This window comes from Megascapheus bottae, chromosome 15 (assembly GCF_031878675.1).
Source record: "Megascapheus bottae isolate mThoBot1 chromosome 15, mThoBot2.hap1, whole genome shotgun sequence".
NCBI classification, from domain to species: Eukaryota; Metazoa; Chordata; class Mammalia; order Rodentia; family Geomyidae; genus Megascapheus; species Megascapheus bottae.
In genome coordinates, this window is record NC_143523.1 from 54433764 (window position 1) to 54450996 (window position 17233).

Here is a 17233-nt window from a genome sequence, read left to right on the forward strand (position 1 = left end):
ACACACACACACACACACACACACACACAAGAATTGAGGGAAACAAATACAAGAATTTTCTGTGCTGTCTTTCCAGCTCTTTTGAAAAACCTAAAAATACTTCAAGCCAAGTGCTAGTGGCTCATGCCTTTAATCCTAGCTACTCAGGAGGGCTGAGATCTGACAATCGAGGTTCAAAGCCAGCCCAAGCATGAAAGTCTGTGAGACTCTTATTTCCAGTTAAACCACAGGAAAACCAGAAGTGGCACTGTGGCTTAAGTGATAGAGCTCGAGCTGAAGAGCCCAGAGTTCAAGCCCCACAGCCAATAAAAAAAAGAGTCAAACCACAATGGCTAAACATTTTAAACTTGTCTATATCAAGGTGAGGTAAGAGTGTGGGAACACAAATTCTAATACACTGCTAGGGGCAGGGATTAAAAACTGAAGAACAGCTTGGAAGAAAGTTAAAAAATTGATGTGTTTTTAAACAAATTGTTTTTTATCTAAGAGAAATAAAAACATATGCTCACACAGAAACTTTTTTATACAATGCTTATACCTTCTTCACTGAAAATAGTCAAATCTAGAACAACCACAAATGCCCATCAACAAATGAACAGATAAATTATGGCATTCACACATCATAAAACTATATAAAAATAAAAAGGCACGGCCTTCTAAACACAATAGCATAGATGAATCCCTAAATCCTTATTTTGGGGGAGAGTAGAAAAAGCTCACATAGTGTAGGATTCTATTTACATAAAGTTCTAGTACCTACCATAGAATTATAATTATCTAAAACTCTAGGAAAGCCAACAAGTTTTAAAAATAGAAAGCAGATTTGTGGTTGACTTAGGATGATGTTAAAGCAAGGAATACACAGGAAAATGTTGGAGTGATGCAAATATGTGTTAACTTGATGGCAAAGAAAAGTTATTGAATTATATACATATATGTATGTATACATACATGCATTTGTTTATATGTGAAGCTTATGTAGTTCTATATAGCTTTGCACATATGAAGCCCATTGAAACACTGACAATATTTACAAATTATTAAACTTCCATTATCTTTTAGTAGAGTTGCTCAAAGTCTTTCAAGTACACAGTTAAAACTGATGGGTTAAGTGATTAAGGTGTTAATATATACCTCCAGGAGTTTATGGAAAACAAAATAATACACTCAAAAATAAAAGATAATTATAGAAAAATAAAAGAAAAACAAATAATCTGAGAGGTAACTGAAGTCTATGCAACTATGACTCAGAAAATTATACTTCAGGATATAATATTTGACATTTGAATTTAAAAATTATTGTAAAAATCACAACTAAGCCTTTAAATCCTACGTAGTGAGGAGGCTGAGATCTGAGGATCATAGTTTAAAGTCAGCACATGCAATAAAGTTCAGAAGACTCTTCATACTCAGTTAAACTCTGGAAAGCCAGAAGTGGAGCGATGGACCAAGTAGTATAGACCAGCCTTGAGTGATAAAACTAAGAGGCAGTTCACAGGTCCTGAGTGCAGCCCCAGCCCCAGTACACACACACAGTTAAAATCAATTCTCTCTAAAAGTTTTATAAACTTCATGTTATGATTAAAATAGAAATTTTAACCCCATCTTATCCTTGACTAATATGTAAAAGGGTGCATAGAGTCGTCCAAATCCAATAAAATTTCTACTCTGAGTGGTTAAACATTGAGACCAGATAACCATAAGTCACATGCGTGTATTATACTAACAGAGAATGTAACGTTAACTTATAACAAAAATAAATATACAAAACATTATAAACAAAGATTGAATCCTTAAAATAGGCAAGTAATCCATGGGAAGGTAACAGAAATATAAACAACTAATAAATTTAAGATTGAATGCATACTTAAATGCTTAAATCATAATTGCCCCAAATTTTAATCATGTAAACACACAAATCAACAATGCATAGTTCACTTCTAAAGTGGCCCAACACTGGGTTTTTTTAAATTCATTTCAAAGACAGCCAAATAAGTGGCTGAAAGTAAAAGAAGCAAATATATACAACGTGAAATGTTAATTTTTAAACATACAAGTGGTTGCATAAATATCAGATAGATAGAATCACCAGAAATAAAGGATATGGCATGGCATAGAAATGGACAACCAATACGGAAGATCTAATGAGGCTACATGAATACACACCAAACAACAGACCCTAAAAACGAATACGGCAAAACTTAATGAAGCTGAACAAAAAGGATAAAATTCTAAATATTGGTGGGAACTTCAACACTCCATCCCTGCATCTGAGAGACTAGGACACTGACAAACTCAATACAATCAGCCAATAGTCAGTGTGCCTAGCACGCATATATATAACACATCACCAATATCAACAGAATGCACTTTTTTTCAGACTGCCAGAGACCATAATCTGGATCACTAAAACCTCAGCAAATTACACATTGAAATCAGGGTATGACCCCTCATCATAAAAAAAATCAGACCAAAATCCTTTAAAAAAAAATCACCCCCCCCTAAAATTTCTTGGGCATGTGGAAATGAACTACATTTTACAAATAACCTACGTATCAGACAAGGAATCTGAAAAATATTCACAAGGGACATAGAACTGAATAAAAAATAACTTATTACCACATGTGGACTACAGCTTTAAAAGGCTCCAATGGGATAAAATTTATAATGCTAAATGCTTACATTAGAGAATGATAAATGTTCTAAATGATCCAAGATTCTACATGATGAAACCAAAAGGGCAAGAATAAAATAAACTCAAGCATAAATTAAAATAATAGAGATAATGACAGAAATTATTAAAATTGAAAAAATAAGACAACCAAGGAAATTAGGAAAACAAAAGGTCAAACTCTTCATAAACATCACCAAAATCTATAAGCCCCCTTGATATCCTAACAAAAATAATATTAAAGAAGAGATGAATCACCAATGTCAGGAAAGACATAGACATTATTATAGATACAGTAGCTATTTAAAAGATAGAGAATCACACAAACAACTTTATGCACATAAAGTCGACCAGCAAGAAGAAATGGATCACATCCTTGAAACTCACAAACAGCCAAAATTCAGTCCTGAAGTGCTTGCTAATCAGAACAGTCCAATAACCATCAAAGGAAATGGATTTGTAATTTAAAAGCTCCTGAAAAATAAACCTCCAGGCCCAAATGGTTTCACTGGAGAATTCTATCAAACATTGAAATTAAACACAATGTTTCCATGAGATGGGAACAAAGGAAATCTTTCCAATCTATTTTATGAGTCTGATACTGGCGTGACATCAAAATCAGACACAGTACAACAATGTAAACACCTAATACCTTTGAAATTAACATACAAAAGTCCTTGTAATTGTATTGGCAAATGTATCCCAACAATGCACTATGGCTGGGCCATGGTGGCTCAGCTATTCTCAGGAGGCTGAAATTCAAAAATCATGGTTCAAAGCCAGCCCAGGCAGGAAAGTCTGTGAGATTCTTATCTTCAAGTAACCAGGAAAAAAACTGCAAGTGGAGGTGTTGGTCAAGTGATATAAGACTAGCCTTAAGAGAAAAAAAAAGCTGGGGCCGGGAGTTTGGCCTAGTGTTAGAGTGCTTGCCTAGCATGCACGAAGACCCGCGTACGATTCCTCGGTACCACATACATAGAAAAAAAGCTGGAAGTGGTGCTGAGGCTCAAGTGGTAGAGCTTTAGCCTTGAGAAAACTCCAAGAACAGTGTTCAGGCCCTGAGTTCAAGCCCCATGACTGGCAAAAAAAAAAAAGCTAAGGAAGAGCTTAAGACCCTGAGTTCAAGTCGCAATGCTAGTCAAAAATAAAAAGAAGTCACATAAAGACACCTCAATACTGTGGTACAGGCAAGAGGTTAGGCACAATGATCAAATGAACAGAATATAACACTAGGAAAAAAATTTCTCCTCAAATTCCCAACTCATTTATAGTTAATTCTTAAATTGATTCAGTGAAGGATGGAGAGGGAGTCTCTTAAACATATGGTAATAAAGCAATTGCCATCCTTGGCAAGCGAAATATCTCAAAAAATTCAGAGTGGATCATGGACGTAAATCAAGAGCTTAAATGTAGTGTGTGTGTGTGTGTGTGTGTGTGTGTGTGTGTGTGTGTGTGTGTGTGTGTTTGACCTTTAAAAATAACTCTCCTAGTAGAGGTTTATAATAAGGCAAAACCAAGATACATAAGGCCATATAGAATGAGGCTAAATGAAAGGACCTCCAGGATATAGAAACAAGAGTTATATAATGTTGTTGTTAATGTACTACATTATTTCTCATCTGTTTTGCTATCCCCTGGTTATCTGATATTGTTACAATATCTTACCTTGTTATTTGATATATTGTATATATGTTTATTGGTTTATTTGAAATAGGATAGGGAAGAGGGAAAATAAGATGAGGTAAGGGGTGGGGGGGAGGAAAATGGGGAACAAGACATGAGAAAGGGTATCAATGTTTGTGAAGTAATGCATCTTCTATCTCGTGAATATAATGTAACCCTTCTATCATTACAATAAAATATATTACAAAAAGAAAGTGTGGTAAAAATGCTCACAACCACATATTCAATAAAAGATTCATTTCTGGAATCTGTCAAGAACTCCTGGAACTCAACAGTATAAAGAAGAAAACCAAAGAGAAAATGGGGGGAAAAACATTTGGACAGATAACTGAAGAAGATATGTAGAATGCAAATAACCACATGAAAAGTATTCAATATCACTAGATTTGAGAGAAGCAATAGCTAAAAGCATAGATCCAACACCAGTGGGTCATGCAATCCTAGCTATTCAGGAGGCTGAGATTTGAAGATTCCTGTTCAAAGTCGGCAGGGCAGGAAAGGCTGTTAGACACTTATTTCCAATTACCCAACAAAATGTCTGGTAGAGAGCCAGACCTATATAAAAAAGCTAAGGGATAGCACCAGGTTCTGAGTTCAAACTCCAGTAGTGGCACACACACACACACACACACACACACACACCATCATACCACACACAAACCGTAAAACCATAGTAAGATGTCTGTCTGCATAATTGCCAGACAAAACATAGGAATAAACACAAGAGTTGTTGGAACTGTGGAGAAGCTCTCTGGCACCTTCAGTTCTTGCAGTGCTGAAGCATAAAATGTTACGGTTACTCTGGAAAAAAACTCAGCAGTTATTTTCTATAACACACATGCAATCAACATATGACCCAGAAATTGCACTCTGGTATTCCTATCAGAAAACCTATACACTAATGATCATAACAGCTTTATTCAGAGGAATCCTGAATGGAAAAGAATCTAGACATCCTCTACTGGTTCAACAGATGACTATCCAAGCAGTCAGAAGTACATACAGACTTTGAAATATATTTCACTTTAAAAGAAAGAATGTATACGACAACTTAGATAAATCCAGGAAACTATACTCAATGAAAAAAAGTTGTTTACAAAATTACAACTCTGTATATATTATTCAATTCAGATCACATTTTTCCATATATTTTTATTGTAATTAATAGAAGGGTCACATTATATTCACCAGATAGAAGGTGCATTACTTCACATACATTGATACCCTTTCTCATATCTTGGCTCCCATTTCCCTCCCCCCACCCCCACACCTCATCTTGTTTTCCCCCTTCCCTATCTGATTTCAAATAACCAAATAAGCATATATACAATATCTCAGATAACAAGATAAAATACTGTAAAAACATGAGATAACCAAGGGACAGCAAAAGAGATGAGAGATAATATAGTATATTAAGGACAATAATGACTCATTATATAGCTTTTATTTCTATATCCTGGAGGTCCTTTCATTTAGCTTCATACTAAATGGCCTATGTATCTAGGATATTTTCTATTGTAAATCTCTGCTAGGAGAGCCCAAGGTTTCTACTGATTATGACAAATAAGGGAAACCATTGAGCCTCTGTTCCTTTGAGTCTTGCTTTCTTCACTTAATGTGATTTTTTCTAAGTCTTTCCATTTCCTTACAAATGGGAGGATGTCATTCTTTCTGATAGCAGCATAGAATTCCATCGTGTATAAATACCACATCTTGTTGATCCACTCATCAACTGAGGGACATCTGGGTTGGTTCCATATCTTTGTTATGGTAAATAGTGCTGCAATGAACACCGTTTTGCTGGTGGATTTAGTATGTCCTTATTTCTGGACAATTGGGTAAATGCCAAGTAGTGGAATTGCTGTGTCATAGAGGAGTTCTATGTTTAGTCTTTTGAGGAACTATCATACTGCTTTCCATAGTGGTTGAACAAATCTGCGTTCCTACCAACAGTGTAGTAGTGATCCCTCCTGACCACATCCCCTCCAGTATCTGTTGTTATTCGTTTTCTTGATCCTGGCCATTCTAACTGGAGTGAGGTAGAATCTTAGAGTTGTTTTGATTTGCATTTCTTTTGTGGCCAGAGATGTTGGGCATTTCTTCATGTGTCTATAGGACATTTTTATTTCTTCTCCAGAGAAGTCTCTCTTTAAGTCTTTGGCCCATCTTTTAATGGGATTGTTGTTTCTTTGGAGATTAGTTTTGGAGTGATTCAAATTTTTGATCTGTTGATATGTTTTAGATATGAGACCTTTATCTGTTGTATGGTTAGTGAAGATCTTCTCCCATTCTGTGGGCTTCCTAATTAATTTACTAGGTATGTCCTTTGCCATACAAAAGCTCTGCAGTTTTAATGCAGTCCCACTTATCCAGCCTTTTTCTGATGTGTTGTGTTTCTTGGTCCTTATTAAGAAAGTTTCAGCCTATGTCTAGGAGACCTAGAGTATCTCCTATTCCTTCTTGTGAGGTTTTCAATGGATCTGCTTTTACCTTGAGGTCTTTGATCCATTTGGAGTTAATCCTGGTGCAGGGTGACAAAGAAGGATCCAACTTTAATTTTCTGGATGTGCTTAACCAATTCTGCCAGCACCATATGTTGAAGAGGCTGTCTTTCTTCCATTCTATTTTTTTGGCTCCCTTGTCAAAGATTAGGTGGCCATAGGTCTGTGAATTAATATCTAGGTCCTCAGTTCTATTCCATTGGTCTTCAGGCCTGTCCTCGTGCCAGTACCAAGCTTTTTTGGTCATTATAGCTCTGTAATAGAGTCTAAAGTTTGGTATTGAAATTCCTCATGAACTGTTCTTTCTGCTAAGAAGTATTTTTGCTACACAGGGTCTTTTATTATTCCATATGAAATTTTGGATTGCCTCTTCTATTTCTTTAAAGAATGACATTGGACTATTGATGGTATTGTGTTGAATTTGTAGATAGCCCTTGGCAAGATTGCCACTTTCACAATGTTAATTCTTCTAATCCAGGAGCATGGGAGGTTTTTCCATTTCCTCAATTCTGCTTTACTTTCCTTTTCAGAGGTTTAAAGTTTTCTTCAAAAAGATCCTTTACATTCTTAGTTAAGTTATTTCCTAGGTACTTTATTTTCTTTGAGGCCACTGCAAAAGGAGTTGCTTTCCTGATTGTTGCCTTGTTCCTCTCATTGTTGGCATATAGGAAGGCAGTTGATTTTTGAGGGTTAATTTTATACCCTGCTACCTTGCCAAAGTTTTGAATCAGCTCAAGCATCTTGGGAGTGGAGTCTATAGGATTCTCTAAATACAGAATCATGTCATCTGCAAAGAAAGAACGTTTCACTTCCTCTTTCCCTATTTGGCTCCCCTTTATGCTTGCTTCATGCCTTATTGCTCTGGCTAGGAATTTTAATATTATGTTAAAGAGGAGTGGAGAGAGTGGGCATCCTTGTCTCGTTCCTGATTTTAGATAGAATGGCTTTAGCTTTTTGCCATTAAATATAATACAAGCTGTGGGTTTGTCATACACAGCCTTTATTATACTGAGTTATGTTCCATGAATTCCTAGTTTCTCCAGAGCTTTTAGCATAAAGGGGTGTTGGATCTTGTCAAATGCCTTTTCTGCATCTACTGAGACAATCATGTGTTTCTTGTCCTTGCTCCTGTTGATGTGTTGAATTATATTAATAGATTAACATATGTTGAACCAGTTTTGCATCCCTGTGATGAATGCTATTTCAGATCACATGTTTTTAAGATTTTATTTTTATTACCATTAAGTAGACAAAGGGATTCTCCTTTAGCAAGTTAATTTATAAGTACAATGAATTTTGATCAATATTATTTTTTCATCATTCTCCCCCATCTCTCCCAACCCAATCCCCTCAACTTTTCTAATGTCATAGGATATGCATTGAATAGTTACCATTTTAGAAAATGGGTCCAGTACCACTAGTGTTTCACACTTGTTATCCTAGCAACTCAGAAGACTGAGAATTACAGTTCAAAACCAGCCTGCCCAGAAAGGACTGTGAGATTCTTATCTTCAATTACCAGTGAAAAAGCCAGAGCTGTGGCTCAAGTAGTAGAGTACCAGCCTTGAGTCAAAATGATTAGGGATAACCCATGTCCTGAGTTCAGGCCCCAAGAATGGAACAAAAAATATATTAGAAAGTGAGACCCTAGTAGATAACTGGTTATCAGCAGTTACGTGTGCAGAGGTAGGGCAGGCATAAGGGAAGAAGGTGAGGTTACAAAGAGGAATGGGAGGGGACTTTCAGTGACAGAATAATTCTGTGTCATGACTATGGTGAATACACTAGCAATTATGAGACTGGACAAGCATGCATGTATGTGCACACACACACTTCACAAATAGAAATAAGCCTGGGAATCAGACCCCCAAGTTATGTCAATATCAGTTTCTTTGTTGTGTTATTGTATAGTAGTAATGCAAGATGCTGCCATTGGGAGAGACTGGGAATGTACAAGATGCTTCTATATTACTGATTACAACTGAATTTTAAGCACAAGATAAAATATAATCAAAACTAATGTCCTTGAAAGGAAGATATATTGGAAAGAATCAACTTTATCAATAATTGGAACAAATAAACTTTTCAAAATGGCCTGGTACAATATTGATGAACAATGAGTAACACATCATTTATCATATTACCAGGAATTAGTAAGCATGAAAATTGATATATAATTATCTTGATGATATAAAATATAATATTCATTCTTAATAAATTCTATTTTAAAAACCAGGTTTTTCAGGAATTAATTCTTACCTGAGGAACACCAATCATAATTACTTAATAAAATATAAAAGGTGGATTGTTAAATTCTATCCTCTAATACAAAAAATAGGATAAGAATGTAGGCTAATACTTATTTATTCAACTTGAAATAAACACTCTAGTACAGTAAAACAATTACAATTAGAAAAAATAAGACTCATGATTCATAGATGGCAGGGTTGTATAGAGACTCAAAAGAATCTAGAAGTAAACTATAAATCAACGAAAATATGATAAACTAATGAAACTAATAAACAATAAATAAGCAAGCATCAGTTCGAATATTTACTCTGTAGCAATGATAAAATAATAACCATCAATTTCTAGAATTAATCAAATGACACTTATTCAGAGTTTGACAATGAAAACTATAAAACCCACCTGAGAAATTAAATAAGTCTAAATCAATCAATGACTATACTGTATTCTTGAACTATATCACCCAATATTATGAGATATTAATGCTCCAGAAATTGACACAGAGTCAATGCAAGTGCAGTAAATCCTGAAATTCTGCGGAAAATTAAAATGGAGTCTTTAAAATGTGTAGAGCAATTCTAGAAGCAAAAAAAATCCCAGTCAGTCTTGAACTGTAAGTCCGCATGTTTTCCAATGCATTCTGATAGGTTCTGGCACTGCCCATGAGACCATCTTTGCATTGCGACCTTTTGTCTTAGCACACCTTTACAAAGGCCATTGATTCCTGATTTGTTACCTTCATCATACCAGAGGAATAATAAAAAGAAATCCTTTACTTTGGAACACAGTGACAACGAATGCGCTGGGCTCTGGTGATGTATGCCTCTAATGCGAGCTAGGCAGAAGGCTGTTATCTGAGGGTTATGGTTCAAAGCTAGCCAAGGGAAATAAATCTGAGAGGCTTATCTTCAATTAATCACAAAGAAACCCATAAATGTAGATGTTCCAGTGGTAGAGTCAGCCTTGAGCAAAAAAAGCCAAGCTTGAGGTGCCTTGTACTGGCACCAAAAGAACAACAACAATGAATGACTGCATAAACGCCTCCCCCCAGATGACATGTGACAGCAACTATGGATCTTAAGAACATAATACTAAGCAAAAGAACTCAATTTCAAAGGTGATCAGAATATCTGACAGCATTGATGCATCAAGTCAAGATCTGTAAGAACTGAATGAGGGTGGCAGACAGAACCCTCACGTTGTGCTTAGTGGTTCATTGGCCAGAAGGGTGCACGAGACATCCAGGGGTGCTCATGTCCTGTGTCTTCAAGGGCTACAGGCCCTGCTCACATATTATCATCTATCTTGAATGTACTTAAGATTTAGACTTTTCCCTTCATGTGCATGAAATTTCGATTTATAAGTTAGGGGGGGAAGCACTAGAATTTGAGAACATCTTTATGCAGAATAAAAGATGCTACATTCCAAAGTCATAAAACAAAAAAAATAAGTTATCTAAAACTTCATAGAAGTTATTTTTAAAATTAGCAATAGAATAAACACTAGATGGTAAGCAGATGAGAAAGAAGGCATAAATCAAGTAATTAGAATAATAAAGAATATCAAAATGATTAAACAAATTAGACATAATTTGCAGGAATATAGGCACAGTGGCTCACATCTCTAATCCTAACTACTAGGAATGTGGGGAGCAGGAGGATGACAGTTCAAAGCCAGCTGTCTTAATCAACATGAAAGGTATGTTCAGTTGTATCTGTAATCTCAGCCATTGAAGAGGCATAAGCAGAAAGTTCTAGAGTACAGAGGCATGGAAATATAGGATATAGAGACCTAGAGTATAGAAACATAGATCTTGGTCTAGGCTTTGCCCTAACAAGTAAAGGAGGGAAAAGAGGAGGGGAGGGAAAGAGATATGAGGGGAGAGGAGAAGAAGAAATGGGAGGAGAGAAGAGGAAAGGGAATAATAAAGCAACCAAATGGGCTGTCAGGTATGGCCCAAGTCAAGCACAGAGCTCTGAGTTCAAACCCCAGCACAGACTAACAATTACTAAGTAAATATAAGTCTTCAGTCAGGTCTCATAAAGAAAAAAATGGAAGGAACCCCAATCTATAATAGGAATGACAACAGAGATATTGACAATGAAAATAGAGAAATTCCTATAGATATTAAAAAATATATATCTACAAAGACCACACAGAGACTCATATAATGAATGTGGCAAAGTTTCCAGTGAAATAGATGACTAAAAAGAACTCCATGAATTGTAAAAGCCACAAAAAATAGATTCTAAGATATCAAGCAACAGCTGTACAGCCAATAACTACATGAGAGAAGTCTACAGTCCAAGTCTTTCCAACTCTGAAAAGTTCTATCTTGCCAGTCCTGGGCTTGAGCTCAGGGCCTGAGCACTGTCCTTGGACTTTCTCAAGGCTAGCACTCTACCACTTGAGCCTCAGCACCATTTCCGGCTTTTTGCTATGTATGTGGGATACCAAGGAATCGAACCCAGGTCTTCGTGCATGCTAGGCAAGTACTCTACCACTAGGCCAAAGTCCCAGCCCTGAAAAGTTCTATCTTATGAGGAAAAAAAAAGTGAGTGAGCCTTTGTCCTCATCTTGAAGCTGAATGAAAACTTCAGAGAGAAAAACAAGAACAGACCCATCATGCTTGTTGTGTATCTGGCTGAAACAGCAGGCTCTCCTAGGGAAATTCTTGCCTTGGGCTATGTAAGGCTCAAGAAATCACTCCCTAATGTAATGTTTCTCTTTGGCTTCTTGAATTGGTAATTTTGTATGGCTTGAAATGATGTCATAAATATCCAAATAGCCCTTAGCAGAAAGATAGATTCTCTACCCCACAAAGCCCAGGATGTAGAAATAGAAACCAGTATCAACTCTAGAAAAGCACTTCCCACTTACAAAAAGAAGACATATAGCTATGCCTGTAGTCCTAGCTACTCGGGAGGCTGAGATCTGAGGACCCATAGTTCAAAGCCAACCCAGGCAGGAAAGGCCATGAGACTCTTATCTTCACTGAGGCTCAAACCATATAGCATTTGCCTTGAACACAAAAGCTCGGGGATAGTGCCCAAGCTCCAGAACCAGGGGGGAAAAAAGGAGCTACACAGAAGACATGCATGGCTGGAACTGGCACAGTTATTCTGGGGAAAATTAAGACAAGTCTTGAGAAGGGACAAAGAAAAAGATAAAAAAGACTAGAACCTTGGATTTCAGGGGAAATCTAGATAGAAGCTGCCCCTTGGTGAGATGAGGGTCTTTCTTATTGTTTCATTCTCTGCATTTCAGTAATATGTATCAATAAATTACACTTAAGCCGGGGGATAAAAGAGGAGAAAAAAATTAAGACTTATAAACAAGAAGGAGCTTTGCAAATAGGATAAGACAGGATAGAATATGTAATATGGGGCAGTCAAGTCAATAGGAAACAGAAGTTTACATACATGTGTGGTCAGAAGTACTTAGTAAATAAATGCAAAAGTCAGTCCATGTCATTATAGGCCATCCTGAATCCAACCTACGTAGATGGCAAAACTTGATGAAAGGAAAATGAAACTACATATAAAAGGACTAAGAAATTCTAGGAAAAAAGTATGGATAAATATTCTCTAATCTCCAAATTGGATATGACTAATATTACTTACAACCCTGGAAAATTTTCTGCAAAAAAGAAAAGTCTAAATATATAGCCCCCATCAAGTATTAAATATCTCCATGAAAAGATGTTTTAATTCAAAGGTAAGTTATGGGGACAGAACACTTGACATAGAAAACTATCATTTCAGTTCTGAAAGAAAAGTTCTGAATTGACAAGAAAAATTATATCTCCAATAGACATGGGCAGAAGACTTGAAATCCACAATTTATCAAATGTGAAATACAAATGATACATGATGCTATTTTCTCAAGAGATGCAAACTCAGCAGCATTGTGTTTTATTGCTTCAGAATTAAACTTGCCTAATGTACCTATCTGTTTTTCTGAGTATGAGATGTGACCCAAACTTCTATATACTACGAGTGGTTATAAAAATCATTGAGCCTTGCGGTGATCAATTTGAACATTTGTATCAAGTACATCCTTCATCTGGAAAGCTCTATACAACTTGTGGTTGATGACAGGAGGGGAACACTGGAAGAGAGCAAGGAAAGATGTGACAGTGTCCAAATAAATGTACTTCACTTGACATATATAGCTGTAATCCCTCTTTATAATTACAAAAATTGTATTATATATATATATACAATAAGGGAATAAGTACACATGTAATTAAAATCATATGTATATGGGATTTTGATAATGCACTCCTCTGAAATAATATCATGAAAATGTATAAACATCCCTTTATAGACAAAGATTAAACAAGTGATAACTCTTTGTAAACTGAGTGATGTGTTTCCAGTAAAATAATCATAATAATAATAATCATAGTTGTAAAGGACAGTTAAAGAAATAGACAAAGAGGCCCAAAGTGGTAAAAATCAGGGTATAAAATGTGTACACAATAAATAGCAATATGTTAAATATACATAGCACTCTTTTCATACTTACAGATAGAAGAAGGGAGAAAAACAAGGCTCTACAGAGAATGTTCCCAAAATGCAAACTATTTCTTCCTTGGTTCAAAGATTGTAGCTGACTTTTATACCCTTCATTTCATTTATCTGTATTTTCTAAGCATTCTCCCCTAAATGAGCACTATTGATGGAATGTTACTTAAAATGAAATACTTAATTGCATCTTCTGCTTAAGTCTTTACTCACATGAAGCAGCAGTGTTTGTTTTGGCTCTGAGCTCTGTCAAAAAAAACAGTTCTTGTAGAAGAGTTCGGAACGGTTGACATTTTACTTGGGAGCCACGCTGCACGCATGTTAATCCAAGAGACTTTAGTTTTTCTCTTCCGTGAGTTGCTGTGCATGGCCTGGTTCTTTAACAGCAGCTTCCTAGAGATGGCACAGGGCTCCAACTGAACATTTCCCTCCACCAGGGACCCCTATGCTCTACTGGGACCATTTGCATGCCACCAACTCCTAGAGACACCAGATATAAAGGCAGCTCTGCTTACCTTTGTCACCAGAGCTAGCCTGTCCCTTAGCCCTTTCCCACAAGTTCTTTCTGCAGAGCTCATCTGATCTCTAAGGATGGCTGAGGTCTGTTGGTATAGCAATCGCTGCCCTATGAATGACTATTCCTCGGGGAATTTTCAGCAGCCATGAGACCCTCCAGGGGATATGATGTCACGGGTCAGGGGGGCATTCGATTCTGGGTAAGGCCCGGTTTCAGGAAGAATCAAATTTGACAGAGGGTAGAAGCAGCTAGTGGAGAATGCAGCTCTCCCATCAACCTAGGTAATTGCTGAAACAAGGAGTCTGGGCCAAGGGCAAAGAGCAGAATTCAAGCTAGCAGGCTTCAGGCCAACAGGAAGTGACTGACACCCTAAGGCTGGCTCAGAGGAAGAAGGCTAGATTAGAATAAAAAGGGAAGAAAGGAAGCCACAGAACTACCCCCCCCTATCACACACACACACACACACACACACACACACACACACACACACACACACACTCCCAGGGGAATCTTCCAACCACATACATACTATTGGTACTATATAATGGAATCTCTCTAGTCTCTGAGCCTCAGTTTCCCAAACAGCTGGGCAGCAAATCACAAGGATGATGAGGACATAAGGGACTGGGACAGAGGCTGCAGGTCTTCCTGCAACAATTCCCTGCCCAATACTGGCACTCTCTGTATAGTTCTCTAACTGTTGAACACATGCAGGCCCCAGTAAGACTGTGCTTTTTAGGATATCACACAATCTGACTAAATATTTCCTTGGGACCCTCCTTAGACCCATTCAATACTCCTCTCTAGAAAGCACCAGAAAACAGCATTGTCATCTTCTACTATTGTAGAGTTGCCTTAATGCTAGGACATAAGACATTAAACAAGCCCCAGGTTGTCTGGAAGCTCTGCATACAGTTTCACCAGCCTCCTCAAAGAAACTCTCTATCCTCCATTGAGCCTGTGAATCATGTGGATGCCACATGAGGTCCAAGGGCACACAGCAACTGGCAAATCTTCCAGGATTTCATAGCAACAGGGACCATGTAGCAATGGGAGAAAATAAATCTACCACACTGGGGTCTTTAGGCTGGCAAAGGGCAGGTGACCTTCAAAGTCCAGTATGGGGGAACATTTCGTTGGGGCTGCAACTAGTGTAACAATCATGACAAACAAAAAATTATCCCAACACCAAAACACCCGCCCCAATACAAGCCTGTCCACAGGTGATACTTTCTAGAGCATTCTAGAGGCAGGCTTTCTAAGGCACAGATACCTGGTCCCAGCATTCAAGAAGAAGGTACTAACCCCAGCTGCACCTGCTCAGGAATATACCGGACACCTGCACCAAAAAAGCACCAAAGCCTCTGCCATGGGCATGCACTGTGATGAGAAGCCACGGCCCAGCATACTTTCCATCTAACAAAGGCTTAGAGAAGGGGAGGGGCTACAATAACTCAGGGTGGGGGCCTGGGAGTCCGTGGAACAATATGTGAATCTTACACTTTTGTATTCAGTAGTTCCTGCTTGCCACCCTCTCATCCTATGCCAAACAGCTTCCCATAGGCCCTCGTTTTGGAAAATGTCATAAGGACCTCCAATAGATGCTTCCTAGCTTCTGTTTTAAGATAGGGGGAATTTACAGGGATAAGCCCATGGGACCCTTCTTTAACATTTCTGTTCAAAGAAACAAAAATTTTAGCCATCACCACTGGCCTTTGCAAGTGACTTCCAAGCAAAACACTGCCCCCAGTGGCAGATCCATGCAAGGTATCTCCAAATCCAACACAAGAGAGCATTATTAAAATTTTGACCTCAGTTACACAGCAAGCCTAGGACACAGACTTTTGATTTTTGCCATCCAGCCATCCCTCAACAAAAATGCACTTCCTGGATGAGATAATTTAATTAGTATTTTTCCAGCACCCTGCTATGAAAGAGGACTCACACTCCCTCCCTTCTATGCAGGAACTGAATAATCCAAACTCTCCTGATACCATTAAATCCTGGGTGACTCACTGCCTGAGACTTCCCCCTAGGGTATTTAGTTAAAGAAAAGTATCCATTTGTTCTAGGAACAATTATTTTGCTTTCAATCTTTAAGAAACTACCGGGACTTTGCTATAGTTGTTTTACACACACACACACACACACACACACACACACACGCCCCAAGCATCACCTTTGCAGGGAACCTTTGAGCAGTCAGCACAGCAATCCCAGGTAAATTTTCCAGTTATTTCTTCTAGTGACTCTGGCTGAGGCAAGTGGCTGTAGCACAGCTCCTCCAAAGACTATCTTTGCACTCACTACCTTCACACCCCAACCCTTCTTTACATATGCCAACCACTCTGCTGTCTTTCCTCTCTTGCCAAGGTTTTATCTTTTAAGTCACTCTAGCTATCCAGCACCCTCTACCCAAAAGCCATAGCTTGGATCTGCCTTAAAAGGCTGACCTAAGCTGGTGACCCCCTTTCCTAATTCTCTCCCCTTGCTTCATTCTGAAATGCCCCTGAGTCTGAATAACAAACATTTACCAAGGTAAATCCCATTTCCATGCTTTCTAGATAACTTCTTACCAGCCATAAGCTGCTAGGCAGACTAGATAACAACTGGGCTATGCAGTTATTAAGGGCAGATTTTAAAATGACAAAAAGATACAGTTTAAAATAAAGCCCACTTGAAAATCAGCTTCCCTTCCAACTCAATTACATTCAGGCCTCCTGCTCAGAAGCTCCTTATACTGAGAGATGCCCGCTTCCTATTGGCTGCTGGGTCATTTTGAGAAATGTTGCCTTGGCAACATGGAAGGCCCAGACACCTGACCCAGGAAGTGGAGGATGCAGTGTTTCTCCCTCTCAGACATCAGGAGTGGCCAGCAGGTTGCCAGCCTGGGGGTTCCAGTATCCACTACATGAGATGAGACAGGGACTCCACGGCCAACCCTGCCCAGACTATGGAGACCTTGAGATTCGAGATGAGTGAAAAGAAGGGAGGGAAACAGTGGGCTTCCTGATTTGTCACTGTGGCTGGTCAGGAATGGTGGTCTCAGCAGACAGATAACAAGCTGGGCAGTCTCTTTCGTACC

At 38.0% G+C, this 17233-nt stretch overlaps 1 protein-coding gene across 2 annotated transcripts in view; it reads right to left on the reverse strand.

Moving 5' to 3' along the window:
* Positions 1–17233, reverse strand: part of Grid1 (glutamate ionotropic receptor delta type subunit 1) — a 705187-nt gene that overhangs the window by 197936 nt on the left and 490018 nt on the right. The window lies entirely within an intron of this gene.